This window comes from Arachis hypogaea, chromosome 9 (assembly GCF_003086295.3).
Source record: "Arachis hypogaea cultivar Tifrunner chromosome 9, arahy.Tifrunner.gnm2.J5K5, whole genome shotgun sequence".
Lineage (NCBI taxonomy): Eukaryota > Viridiplantae > Streptophyta > Magnoliopsida > Fabales > Fabaceae > Arachis > Arachis hypogaea.
In genome coordinates this window covers 22317255-22331049 of record NC_092044.1, presented here as the reverse complement: position 1 = coordinate 22331049, position 13795 = coordinate 22317255, and positions in this window count along the sequence as shown.

Sequence of the window (13795 nt, the reverse complement as noted above, 5' to 3'; positions counted from 1 at the left end):
GTAGCAAGGATCCAAGGCTTTGAGCATCAATGGATAGGAGGGCCCAAGGAAATAAAATCCAGGCCTAAGCGGCTAAATCAAGCTGTCCCTAACCATGTGCTTGTGTCATGAAGGTCCAAGTGAAAAGCTTGAGACTGAGTGGTTAAAGTCGTGATCCAAAGCAAAAGAGTGTGCTTAAGAGCTTTGGACACCACTAACTGGGGACTTTAGCAAAGCTGAGTCACAATCTGAAAAGGTTCACCCAGTTATGTGTCTGTGGCATTTGTGTATCCGGTGGTAATACTGGAAGACAAAGTGCTTAGGGCCACAGCCAAGACTCATAAGTAGCTGTGTTCAAGAATCAACATGCTTAACTAGGAAAGTCAATAACACTATCTGAAATTCTAAGTTCCTAGAGAAGCCAATCACTCTAAACTTCAAAGGAAAAAGTGAGATGCCAAAACTGTTCAGAAGCAAAAAGCTACAAGTCCCGCTCATCTAATTAAATTAATATTCATTGATATTTTGGACTTTATAGTATATTCTCTTCTTTTTATCCTATTTGATTTTCAGTTGCTTGGGGACAAGCAACAATTTAAGTTTGGTGTTGTGATGAGCGGATAATTTATACGCTTTTTGGCATTGTTTTCATATAGTTTTTAGTAAGTTTGAGCTACTTTTAGGGATGTTTTCATTAGTTTTTATGTTAAATTCACATTTCTGGACTTTACTATGAGTTTGTGTGTTTTTCTGTGATTTCAGGTAAATTCTGACTGAAATTGAGGGATTTGAGCAAAACTCTGAAGAAGGCTGACAAAAGGACTGCTGATGCTGTTGGAGTCTGACCTCCCTGCACTCGAAATGGATTTTCTGGAGCTACAGAACTCCAATTGGCGCGCTCTCAACGGTGTTGGAGAGTAGACATCCAGGGCTTTCCAGCAATATATAATAGTCCATACTTTATTCGAAGAATGACGACGTAACTTGGCGTTAAACGCCAAGTACACGCTGCTGTCTGGAGTTAAACGCCAGAAAAACGTCATTATCCGGAGTTGAACGCCCAAAACACGTCATAACTCAGAGTTTAACTCCAAGAGATGCCTCAGCTCGTGAATTAATCAAGCTCAGCCCAAGCATACACCAAGTGGGCCCCAGAAGTGAATTTATGCATCAATTACTTACTCATGTAAACCCTAGTAGCTAGTCTAGTATATATAGGACATTTATCTATTGTATTAGACATCTTTGATCTCAGTTTTGTTTTATTCTTCATCTTAGGGGATCATTGATCACGTGAGAGAGGGCTGGCCATCCGGCCATGCCTGAACTCTTTGCTTATGTATTTTCAACGGTGGAGTTTCTGCACACCATAGATTAAGGGTGTGGAGCTCTGCTGTACCTCAAGTATTAATGAAATTCTATCTTCTTTTATTCAAATCTCTCTTATTCTTATTCCAAGATATTCATTCGTACCCAAGAACATGATGAATGTGATGAGTCAGATTACCCTCATTATCATTCTCAATTATGAACGCGCGTGATTGACAACCATGTCCGTTCTACATGCAACAGAGCTTGAATGTATATCTCTTAGATTCCCCAACAGAATCTTCGTGGTATAAGTTAGATAGTTGGCGGCATTCATCTGGATCCGGAAAGTCCAACCTTGTCTGTGGTGTTCCGAGTAGGATCCTGGGAGTCCGGAAAGTCCAACCTTGTCTGTGGTGTTCCGAGTAGGATTCCGATCATGAGTGACCGTGACGTGCTTCAAACTTTAACCTGCTGGGCGTTGGTGACAGACGCAAAAGAGGGATTCTATTCCAGTAGGAGCGGGAACCAACCGGTGATTAGCCGTACTGTGACAGAGTGCGTTGCATAGTTTTCACTGCGAGGATGGGATGTAGCCATCAGCCATGGGTGATGCCTCCAGACTGGTTAGCTGTGCGAGTGACAGCCGCACAGGTTATTTCCCCGTGAGGAATGAAAGTAGCCACAGTTGATGGTGAACCCCTATACAAAGCTTGCCATGGAAAGGAGTAAGAAGGATTGAGTAGAAGGAGTAGGAGAGCAGGCGTCCAAGAGCTCTACAGCATCTCCATCCGCTTATCTGAAATCCTACCAATGAATCTGCATAAGTGTTCTATCCTTTTTATTATATTCTATTTTATTATTTCTATTTTCGAAAACCCATAAACTATTTTAAATCTGCCTAACTGAGATTTGCAAGGTGACCATAGCTTGCTTCATGCCAACAATCTCTGTGGATTCGACCCTTACTCACGTAAGGTTATTACTTGGACGACCCAGTACACTTGCTGGTTAGTTGAACGAGATTGTGAAGAAAATAAACAATGCCCTCAGAGTATACATCTTTTATAAATCCAATTACAAGAAAAAAAGGAATCACAATTTCGTCCCCCAGTCCCCAGTTAGAGGTGTCCAGAGCTCTTAAGCACACTCTTTTGCTTTGGATCACGACTTTAACCATTCGGTCTCAAGCTTTTCACTTGGGCCTTCATGACACAAGCACAGGGTTAGGGACAGCTTGAATTAGCCACTTAGGCATGGATTTTATTTTCTTGGGCCCTCCTATCCATTGATGCTCAAAGCCTTGGATCCTTTTTACCCCTGCCTTTTGGTTTTAAGGGCTATTGGCTTTTTCTGCTTGCTTTTTCTTTTTATTTTTTTTCGCAAGCTTTTGTTTTTCACTGCTTTTTCTTGCTTCAAGAATCAATTTCATGATTTTTCAGATTATCAATAACATTTCTCTTTGTTCATCATTCTTTCAAGAGCCAACAATTTTAACATTCATAAACAACAAGATAAAAAATATGCACTGTTCAAGCATTCATTCAGAAAGCAAAAAGTATTGTCACCACATCAATATAATTAAACTAAATTCAAAGATAAATTCAAAATTCATGTACTTCTTGTTCTTTTGAATTAAAACATTTTTTTATTTAAGAGAGGTGAAGGATTCATGGAATTATTCATAACTTTAAGACATAGATACTAAACACTAATGATCATGAAGTAGAGACACAAAACATAGATAAACATATAATATAAAAATTGAACAGCAGAAAAGTAAGAACAAGGAATGAATCCACCTTAGTGGCGTCTTCTTCTTGAAGGACCAACAATGTCCTTAAGCTCTTCTATGTCCCTTCCTTGCCTTTGTTGCTCCTCCCTCATTGCTCTTTGATCTTCTCTTAATTTCCTCTTCAGAGTCCTTTCAGGTTTAGGGTCAACTTCAATAAGAATGTCTTTTTTCCTTATTCCTGCTCATATAGGGAAGAAGAGAACAAGAAAAGAAAGAGGAATCCTCTATGTCACAGTAAAGAGGTTCCTTATTGTTAGTAGAAGAAGAAGGGGATAATGGAAGCATAGGGATGAATAGTCTGTATAAAGAGTAAGGATAGGGGAGGTGATAAGAGATGAAGAGAAGTGTTAGTAAATAAATAAATAAATAGAAGAAGATGAGAGATGGATTTTCGAAAATATTTTTGAAAAGGAGTTAATGATTTTGGAAAATTAAGATAGGAAATTAAAATTAAAATTAAAATTTGAAACAATTAATTAATTAAAAAGAATTTTTTGAAAAAGAAGGAGATATTTTCGAAAATTAGAGATAGAAAAGTAGTTAGGTGATTTTGAAAAAGATAAAAAAACAGACAAGAAGTTAGTTAGTTGATTGAAAAAGATTTGAAAATCAAATTTGAAAAGATAAGAAGATAAGAAGATATTTTTGAAATTAAATTTTTTTGGACAAGATAAAATTTTTGAAAAAGATATGATAAAAAGATAAGATAAGGAGATATGATAAAAATATATGATTGAAAAAGATTTAATTTTTAAAATTAAAATTAATTACTTTACTAACAAGAAACTACAAGATAAGATTCTAGAATTTAAAGATTGAACCTTTCTTAACAAGAAAGTAACAAACTTCAAATTTTTGAATCAATCACATTAATTGTTAGTGAATTTTCGAAAATTTGATATAAAGATAAGAAAAAGATTTCGAAAATATTTTGAAAAAGATTTTTGAAATTTTTGAAAAAAAAGGAAAAAAAATGGAAAAGATATGATTTTTGAAAAAGATTTTGAAAAGATAAGATTTTTAAATTTGAAAATTTGACTTGACTTGTAAGAAACAACTAATTTTAAAATTTTTTGACTAAGTCAACTCAAATTTTCGAAGATTATGAGAAAATTAAGGAAAAGATATTTTTTTTTATTTTTTGAATTTTTAATGATGAGAGAGAAAAACATAAAAATGACCCAAAACATGAAAATTTTGGATTAAAACACATGATGCATGCAAGAACACTATGAATGTCAAGATGAACATCAAGAACACTTTGAAGATCATGATGAACATCAAGAACATATTTTTGAAAAATTTTTGATGCAAAGAAAACATGCAAGACACCAAACTTAGAAATCCTTAATGCATGGACACTATGAATGCAAGAATGCACATGAAAAACAATAAAAGACACAAAACAAAAAATCATCAAGATCAAAAAAGAAGACTTACCAAGAACAACTTGAAGATCATGAAGAACACTACGAATGTATGGAATTTTCGAAAAAATAATGCATAAATTTTAAAAACATGCAATTGACACCAAACTTAAAAATTGACTCAAGACTTAAACAAGAACAAAAAATATTTTTGGTTTTCTTATGATTTTATGATTTTTTTGGTATTTTCTTTATTTATTTTCGAAAAAAAGGAAAAAAAATTTTTGAAAAATTTTTAAAAACAAAACAAAAAGAAAATTACCTAATCTGAGCAACAAGATGAACCGTTAGTTGTCCATACTCGAAGAATCCCCGGCAACGGCGCCAAAAATTTGGTGCACAAAATTGTGATTCATTCTTTTCTAACTCGAAACAATCCCCGGTAATGGCTCCAAAAACTTGGTGCTCAATATCACGGTGTCTAAAATTCAATTCACAACTCCGCACAACTAACCAGCAAGTGCATTGGGTCGTCCAAGTAATACCTTACGTGAGTAAGGGTCGATCCCACGGAGATTGTTGGTATGAAGCAGCTATGGTCACCTTGTAAATCTCAGTCAGGCGGATTCAAATGTATTTGGATTAGATATTTAAAAGATAAATAAAAAAGGATAGAAATACTTATGTAAATTAATGGTGGGAATTTCAGATAAGCGTATGGAGATACTGTGCCCTTTCTTTTTCTACTTTTCTACTTCTTCCTTCAATCCTTCTTACTCCTTTCCATGGCAAGCTGTATGTAGGGCATCACCGTTGTCAATGGCTACATCCCATCCTCTCAGTGAAAAAGGTCCAAATGCTCTGTCACAGCACGGCTAATCATCTGTCGGTTCTCAATCATGTTGGAATAGAATCCCTTGATTCTTTTGCGTCTGTCACTAATGCCCAGCTTTCAGGGGTTTGAAGCTCGTCACAGTCATTCAATCCCGGAATCCTACTCGGAATAGCACAGACAAGGTTTAGACTTTCCGGATTCTCATGAATGCCGCCATCAATTCTAGCTTATACCACGAAGATTCTGATTAAGGAATCCAAGAGATATGCGTCCGGTCTAAGGTAGAACGGAAGTGGTTGTCAGTCACACGCGTTCATAGGTGAGAATGATGATGAGTGTCACGGATCATCACATTCATCAAGTTGAAGTGCAACGAATATCTTAGAACAGGAATAAATGAAGTTTATAGGAAAAGAGTAGTAATTGTATTAAAACTTGAGGTACAGCAGAGCTCCACACCCTTAATCTATGGTGTGTAGAAACTCCACCGTTGAAAATACATAAGTGAGAGGTCCAGGCATGGCCGAGAGGCCAGCCCCCATGATCTAAGAACTAATCGTCCCAAGATGTCTAATACACTAGTAAAAAGTTCTATTTATAATAAACTAGCTACTAGGGTTTACAGAAGTAAGTAATTGATGCATAAATCCATTTCCGGGGCCCACTTGGTGTATGTTTGGGCTGAGCTTGGTCTATCCACGAGCTGGAGCTTTTATTGGAGTTGAACGCCAAGTTGTAACGTGTTTTGGGCGTTCAACTCTGGGTTGTGACGTGTTTCTGGCGTTTGACTCCAGACAGCAACATGGAACTGGCGTTGAGCGCCAGTTTATGTCATCAATTCCCGAATAAAGTATGGACTATTATATATTTCTAGAAAGCTATGGATTTCTACTTTCCAAAGCCGTTGAGAGCGCTCCATTTGGAGTTCTGTAGCTCCAGAAAATCTATTTCGAGTGCAGGGAGGTCAGATTCCAACAATATCAGCAGTCCTTTGTCAGCCTCCTATCAGAGTTTTGCTCAAGTCCCTCAATTTCAGCCAGAAATTACCTGAAATCATAGAAAAACACACAAACACATAGTAAAGTCTAGAAATGTGAATTTAACATAAAAACTTATGAAAACATCCCTAAAAGTAGCTTGAACTTACTAAAAACTACCTAAAAACAATGCCAAAAAGCGTATAAATTATCCGCTCATCAATTATACTACACCTATGTCCAAGTTTGATGGAAGAAGCATCTCAATTCCTACCATTGGAGCAAACAATTTTGAGCTGAAACCTCAATTAGTTGCTCTAATGCAACAGAACTACAAGTTTCATGGACTTCCATCAGAAGATCCTTACCAGTTTTGAATTGAGTTCTTGCAGATCTGTGAGACTGTAAAGACGAATGGAGTAGATCCTGAAGTCTACAGGCTCATGCTTTTCCCTTTTGCTGTAAGAGACAGAGCTAGAACATGGTTGGACTCTCAACCTAAAGATAGCTTGGACTCCTAGGATAAGGTGGTCACGGCCTTCTTGGCTAAGTTCTTTCCTCCTCAAAAGCTGAGCAAGCTTAGAGTGGATGTTCAGACCTTCAAACAAAAAGATGGTGAATCCCTCTATGAAGCTTGGGAAAGATACACGCAGATGACCAAAAGATGTCATTCTGACATGTTTTCAGAATGGACCATGATAGATATATTTTATTATGGTCTGTCTGAGTTCTCTTAGATGTCACTAGACCATTCAACAGATGGATCCATTCACCTAAAGAAAATGCCTGCAGAAGCTCAAGAACTTATTGACATGGTTGCAAATAACCAGTTCATGTACACTTCTGAGAGGAATTCTGTGAATAATGGGACGCCTCAGAGGAAGGGAGTTCTTGAAATTGATGCTCTGAATGCCATTTTGGCTCAGAATAAAATGTTGACTCAACAAGTCAACATGATTTCTCAAAGTCTGAATGGATGGCAAAATGCATCCAACAGTACTAAAGAGGCATCTTCTGAAGAAGAAGCTTATGATCCTGAGAACCCTGCAATGGCAGAGGTAAATTACATGGGTAAACCTTATGGAAACACCTATAATTCATCATGGAAAAATCATCCAAATTTCTCATGGAATGATCAACAAAAGCCTCAACAAGGCTTTAATAATGGTGGAAGAAATAGGCTCAGCAATATCAAACCTTATCCATCATCTTCTCAGCAACAGACAGAGAATTATGAACAGAATACCTCTAACTTAGCAAACTTAGTCTCTGATATGTCTAAGGCCACTTTAAGTTTCATAAGTGAAACAAGGTCCTCCATTAGAAATTTGGAGGCACAAGTGGGCCAGCTGAGTAAGAAAATCACTGAAACTCCTCCTAGTACTCTCCCAAGCAATACAGAAGAGAATCCAAAGAGAGAGTGTAAGGCAATTGATATAGTCAATATGGCCGAATGTAAAGAGGAAGGGGGGACGTGAATCCCAATGAGGAAGACCTCATGGGATGTCTCCCAACCAAGAAGGAGTTCCCTATTGAGGACCCAAAAGAATCTGAGGCTCATATAGAGACCATAGAGATTCCATTAAACCTCCTTCTGCCATTCATGAGCTCTGAAGACTATTCTTCCTCTGAAGAGGATGAAGATGTAACTGGAGAGCAAGTTGCTCAATATCTAGGAGCTATCATGAAGCTGAATGCCAAATTGTTTGGTAATGAGACTTGGGAAGGTGAACCTCCCTTGCTCATTGGTGAACTAGATACATGGGTTCAGCAAACTTTACCTCAAAAGAAACAAGATCCTGGCAAATTCTTAATATCCTGTACCATAGGCACCATGACCTTTGAAAAGGCTATGTGTGACCTGGGGTCAAGCATAAATCTTATGCCATTCTCTGTAATGGAGAAGCTAGGGATCATTGAGGTACAACCTGCCTTATTCTCATTACAAATGGCAGACAAGTCAGTAAGACTAGCTTATGGATTGGTAGAGGACGTGTTGGTAAAGGTTGAAGGCCTTTACATCCCTGCTGATTTCATAATCTTAGACACTAAGAAGGAGGAGGATGAATGCATCATCATTGGAAGACCTTTCCTAGCCACAGCAGGAGTTGTGATAGATGTTAACAGAGGAAAATTAGTCCTTCAATTGAATGGGGACTACCTTGTATTTAAGGCTCAAGGATCTTCTTCTTTAACAATGGAGAGGAAGCATGAAAAGCTTCTCTCAGTACAGAGTCAAACAAAGACCTCACAATCAAACTCTAAGTTTGATGTTGAGAGGCCACAGCCAAACTCTAAGTTTGGTGTTGAATCCCCACATCCAAACTCTATGTTTGGTGTTGGGAGTCTACAACATTGACTTGATCACCTGTGAGGCTCCATGAGAGCCCACTGTCAAGCTATTAACATTAAAGAAGCGCTTCTTGGGAGGCAACCCAATTTTTATTTATCTAATTTTATTTTATTTTCATTGTTCTTTTATGTTTTATTAGGTTCATGATCATGTGGAGTCATGAAAAAAATATTAAAATTAAAAACAGAATCAAAAACAGCAGAAGAAAAATCACACCCTGGAGAAAGGACTTACTGGCGTTTAAATGCCAGAAAGAAGCATCTGGCTGGCGTTCAATGCCAGAACAGAGCATGGATCTGGCGTTGAACGCCAGAAACAAGCAACACCCTGGCGTTCAAACGCCAGGAATGCACCCTGAGGAGAGCTGGCACTGAACGCCAGAAACAAAGCATGGAACTGGCATTCAACGCCAGAAACATGCTGCACATGGGCGTTGAACGCCCAGAACATGCATCACTTCGGCGTTTAAACGCCAGAATTGCATGCAAAGGCATTTTACATGCCTAATTGGTGCAGGGATGTAAATCATTGACACCTCAGGATCTGTGGACCCCATAGGATCATCTCAGGATCTGTGGATCCCACAGGATCCCCACCTACCATATTCTCCCCTCTTCTCAACATTCATCCTCTCTTTCCAATAAACACTCTTCCCCAAAACCCTTCACCAATCACCTCAATCTCTCTTTCCAACTACACCCTTCACCACTCACATCCATCCACTCTTTCCTATAAACCCCACCTACCTTCATAATTCAAAATCTCTTTCCCACCCAAACCCACCCTAAATGGCCGAACCCACTCCCTCTCCCCTCCCTATATAAACCCCTCCATTCTCCTTCATTTTCACACAACACAACCCCCTCTTCTATACCTTGGCCGAATACACCTCCCTTACTCTCCTCCATATTTTCTCTTCTTCTTCTTCGTGTTTTCTTTCTTCTCTTGCTCGAGGGCGAGCAATATTTTAAGTTTGGTGTGGTAAAAGCATAGCTTTTTGTTTTTTCCATAACCATCAATGGCACCTAAGACCAGAGAAACCTCTAGAAAAGGGAAAGGGAAGACAAAAGCTTCCACCTCTGAGTCATGGGAGATGGAAAGATTCATCTCCAAAGCCCATCAAGACCACTTCTATGATGTTGTGGCCAAGAAGAAGGTGATCCCCGAGGTCCCTTTCAAGCTCAAGAAAAATGAGTATCTGGAGATCCGACATGAGATCCAAAGAAGAGGTTGGGAAGTTCTAACCAACCTCATCCAACAAGTCGGAATCTTAATGGTTCAAGAGTTCTATGCCAATGCATGGATCACTAGGAACCATGATCAAAGTAAGAACCCGAATCCAAAGAATTATCTTACAATGGTTCGGGGGAAATACTTATATTTTAGTCCGGAAAATGTGAGGCTGGCATTCAACTTGCCCATGATACAAGGAGATGCACACCCCTACACAAGAAGGGTCAACTTTGATCAAAGGTTGGACCAAGTCCTTAGGGACATATGTGTTGAAGGAGCCCAATGGAAAAGAGACTCCAAAGGCAAGCCGGTTCAACTAAGAAGACTGGACCTCAAGCCTGTGGCTAGAGGATGGTTGGAGTTCATCCAACGCTCCATCATCCCCACTAGCAACCGATCTGAAGTTACTGTGGATTGGGCCATCATGATCCATAGCATCATGATTGGAGAGGAAGTAGAAATTCATGAAGTTATCTCCCTTGAATTCTACAAAATAGCCGATAAGCCCTCTACTTTGGCAAGGCTAGCTTTTCCTCATCTAATTTGCCATCTATGTTACTCAGCTGGAGTTATCATAGAAGGAGACATCCTCATTAAGGAGGATAAACCCATCACTAAGAAAAGGATGAAGCAAACAAGAGAGCCCACTCATGGACCCCAAGAGACGCATGAGGAAGCTCATCACCAAGAAATCCCGGAGATGCCTTAAGGGATGCACTTTCCTCCCAACAACTATTGGGAACAACTCAACACTTCTCTAGAAGATTTGAGTTACAATATGGATCAATTAAAAGTGGAACATCAAGAGGACTCCATCATTCTCCATGAAATTAGAGATGATCAAAGAGCAATGAGGGAGGAGCAACAAAGGCAAGGAAGAGACATAGAAGAACCCAAGGACATCATTGGTTCTTCAAGAAGAAAACGCCACCATCACTAAGGTGGACTCATTCTTTGTTCTTAATTTTTTTTTCTTTTCGGTTTTTTTATGTTAAATGTCATCTATATTTGTGTCTCTGTAACATGATCATTAGTATTTAGTAACTATGTCTTAAGGCTATGAATAATTCCATAAATCCTTCACCTCTCTTAAATGAAAAATGTTTCTAATTCAAAAGAACAAGAAGTACATGAATTTCAAAATTATCCTTGAATTTAGTTTAATTATATTGATGTGGTGACAATACTTTTTGTTTTTTGAATGAATGCTTGAACAGTGCATAATTTTGATCTTGTTGTTTATGAATGTTAAAATTGTTGGCTCTTGAAATAATGATGAACAAAGAGAAATGCTATTGATAATCTGAAAAATCATGAAATTGATTCTTGAAGCAAGAAAAAGCAGTGAAAAAGCAAAAGCTTGCGAAAAAAATTGGCGAAAAAATAGAAAGAAAAAGAAAAAGCAAGCAGAAAAAGCCAATAGCCCTTAAAACCAAAAGGCAAGGGTAAAAAGGATCCAAGTCTTTGAGCATCAATGGATATGAGGGCCCAAGGAAATAAAATCCAGGCCTAAGCGGCTAAATCAAGCTGTCCCTAACCATGTGCTTGTGGCATGCAGGTCCAAGTGAAAAGCTTGAGACTGAGTGGTTAAAGTCATGATCCGAAGCAAAAAGAGTGTGCTTAACAGCTCTGGACACCTCTAACTGGGAACTTTAGCAAAGCTAAATCACAATTTGAAATGGTTCACCCAGTCATGTGTCTGTGGCATTTATGTATCTGGTGGTAATACTGGAAAACAAAGTGCTTAGGGCCACGGCCAAGACTCATAAAAGTAGCTGTGTTCAAGAATAAACAAACTTAACTAGGAGAATCAATAACACTATCTGAAATTCTAAGTTCCAATAGATGCCAATCATTCTAAACTTCAAGGGAAAAAGTGAGATGCCAAAACTATTCAGAGGCAAAAAGCTACAAGTCCTGCTCATCTAATTAGAACTAATATTTATTGATATTTTGGAATTTATAGTATATTCTCTTCTTTTTATCCTAATTAATTTTTAGTTGCTTGGGAACAAGCAATAATTTAAGTTTGGTGTTGTGATGAGCGGATAATTTATACGCTTTTTGGCATTGTTTTTAGGTAGTTTTTAGTAGGATCTAGCTACTTTTAGGGATGTTTTCATTAGTTTTTACGCTAAATTTACATTTCTGAAATTTACTATGAGTTTGTGTATTTTTCTGTGATTTCAGGTAATTTCTGACTGAAATTGAGGGACCTGAGCAAAACTCTGATAAAAGGCTGACAAAGGACTGCTAATGCTGTTAGATTCTGACCTCTCTGCACTCAAAATGGATTTTCTGGAGCTACAGAACTCCAAATGACGCGCTCTCAATGGAGTTGGAAATTAGACATCTAGAGCTTTCCATCAATATATAATAGTCCATACTTTATTCGTGATTAGACGACGTAAAATGGCGCTCAACGCCAGTTCCATGCTGCATTCTGGAGTCAAACGCCAGAAACACGTCACGAACCAGAGTTGCACGCCAAAAACACGTTACAACTTGGCGTTCAACTCCAAGATAAGCCTCAGCTCATGTAAAGATCAAGCTTAGCCCAAGCACACACCAAGTGGGCCCCGAAAATGGATTTCTGCATCAATTACTTACTTCTGTAAACTCTTGTAGCTAGTCTAGTATAAATAGGACGATTTACTATTGTATTAGACCTCTTTGGTCTCAGTTTTATTTTATTATCCATCTCAGGAGACTATTGATCACGTTTTGGGGGCTGGCCATTCGGCCATGCCTGAACCTTCATCACTTATGTATTTTCAACGGTGGAGTTTCTACACACCATAGATTAAGGGTGTGGAGCTCTGCTGTACCTCAAGTTTTAATGCAATTACTACTATTTTCTATTCAATTCCACTTGTTCTTATTCTAAGATATTCGTTGCACTTTAACATGACGAATGTGATGATCCGTGACACTCATCATCATTCTCACCTATGAACGCGTGACTGACAACCACTTCTGTTCTACTTTAGGCCGGGCACATATCTCTTGGATTCCTTAATCAGAATCTTCGTGGTATAAGCTAGAATTGATGGCGGCATTCATGGGAATCCGGAAAGTCTAATCTTGTCTGTGGTATTTCGAGTAGGATTCCGGGATTGAATAACTGTGACGAGCTTCAAACTCGTGATTGTTGGGCGTGATGACAAACGCAAAAGAATCAAGGGATTCTATTCCAACATGATCGAGAACCGACAGATGATTAGCCGTGCTGTGACAGAGCACTTGGACCATTTTCACTGAGAGGATGGGATGTAGCCATTGACAACGGTGATGTCCTACATACAGCTTGCCATGGAAAGGAGTAAGAAGGATTGAAAGAAGGCAGTAGGAAAGCAGAGATTCAGAAAGGACACAACATCTCCTTGCACTTATCTGAAATTCCCACCATTGAATTACATGAGTAACTCTATCTTTATTTCATGTTTATTATTTATTACTATTCGAAAATCCATAACCATCTATTATCCGCCTGACTGAGATTTACAAGGTGACCATAGCTTGCTTCATACCAACAATCTCTGTGGGATCGACCCTTACTCACGTAAGGTATTACTTGGATGACCCAGTACACTTGCTGGTTAGTTGTGCGGAGTTGTGACTAAGTGTGATTCACGTTTGAGAGCGCTACCAAGTTTATTGGCGCCATTGTTGATGATCACAATTTCGTGCACCAACCATAAACTGATAGAAATAACAAACCGGTCAGATATTATGATTCAGAAATCGTAGTTGGACCTCTGAACCGGTCAGTCGAACCGAAACGGGACTCTGCCAATTTTCTCTTAAAAGTCTAAAATGGTGCCGTTTGGTTTAGAGGAGAAGAACCCTCATCTCTCTCACAGTCTCACTCAACCACTCTCCAATCTCCATCTCCTTCCTCTTATTGAGCTCCTCCCTCACTCCTTCACTTCCATCCAGCCACCGTCT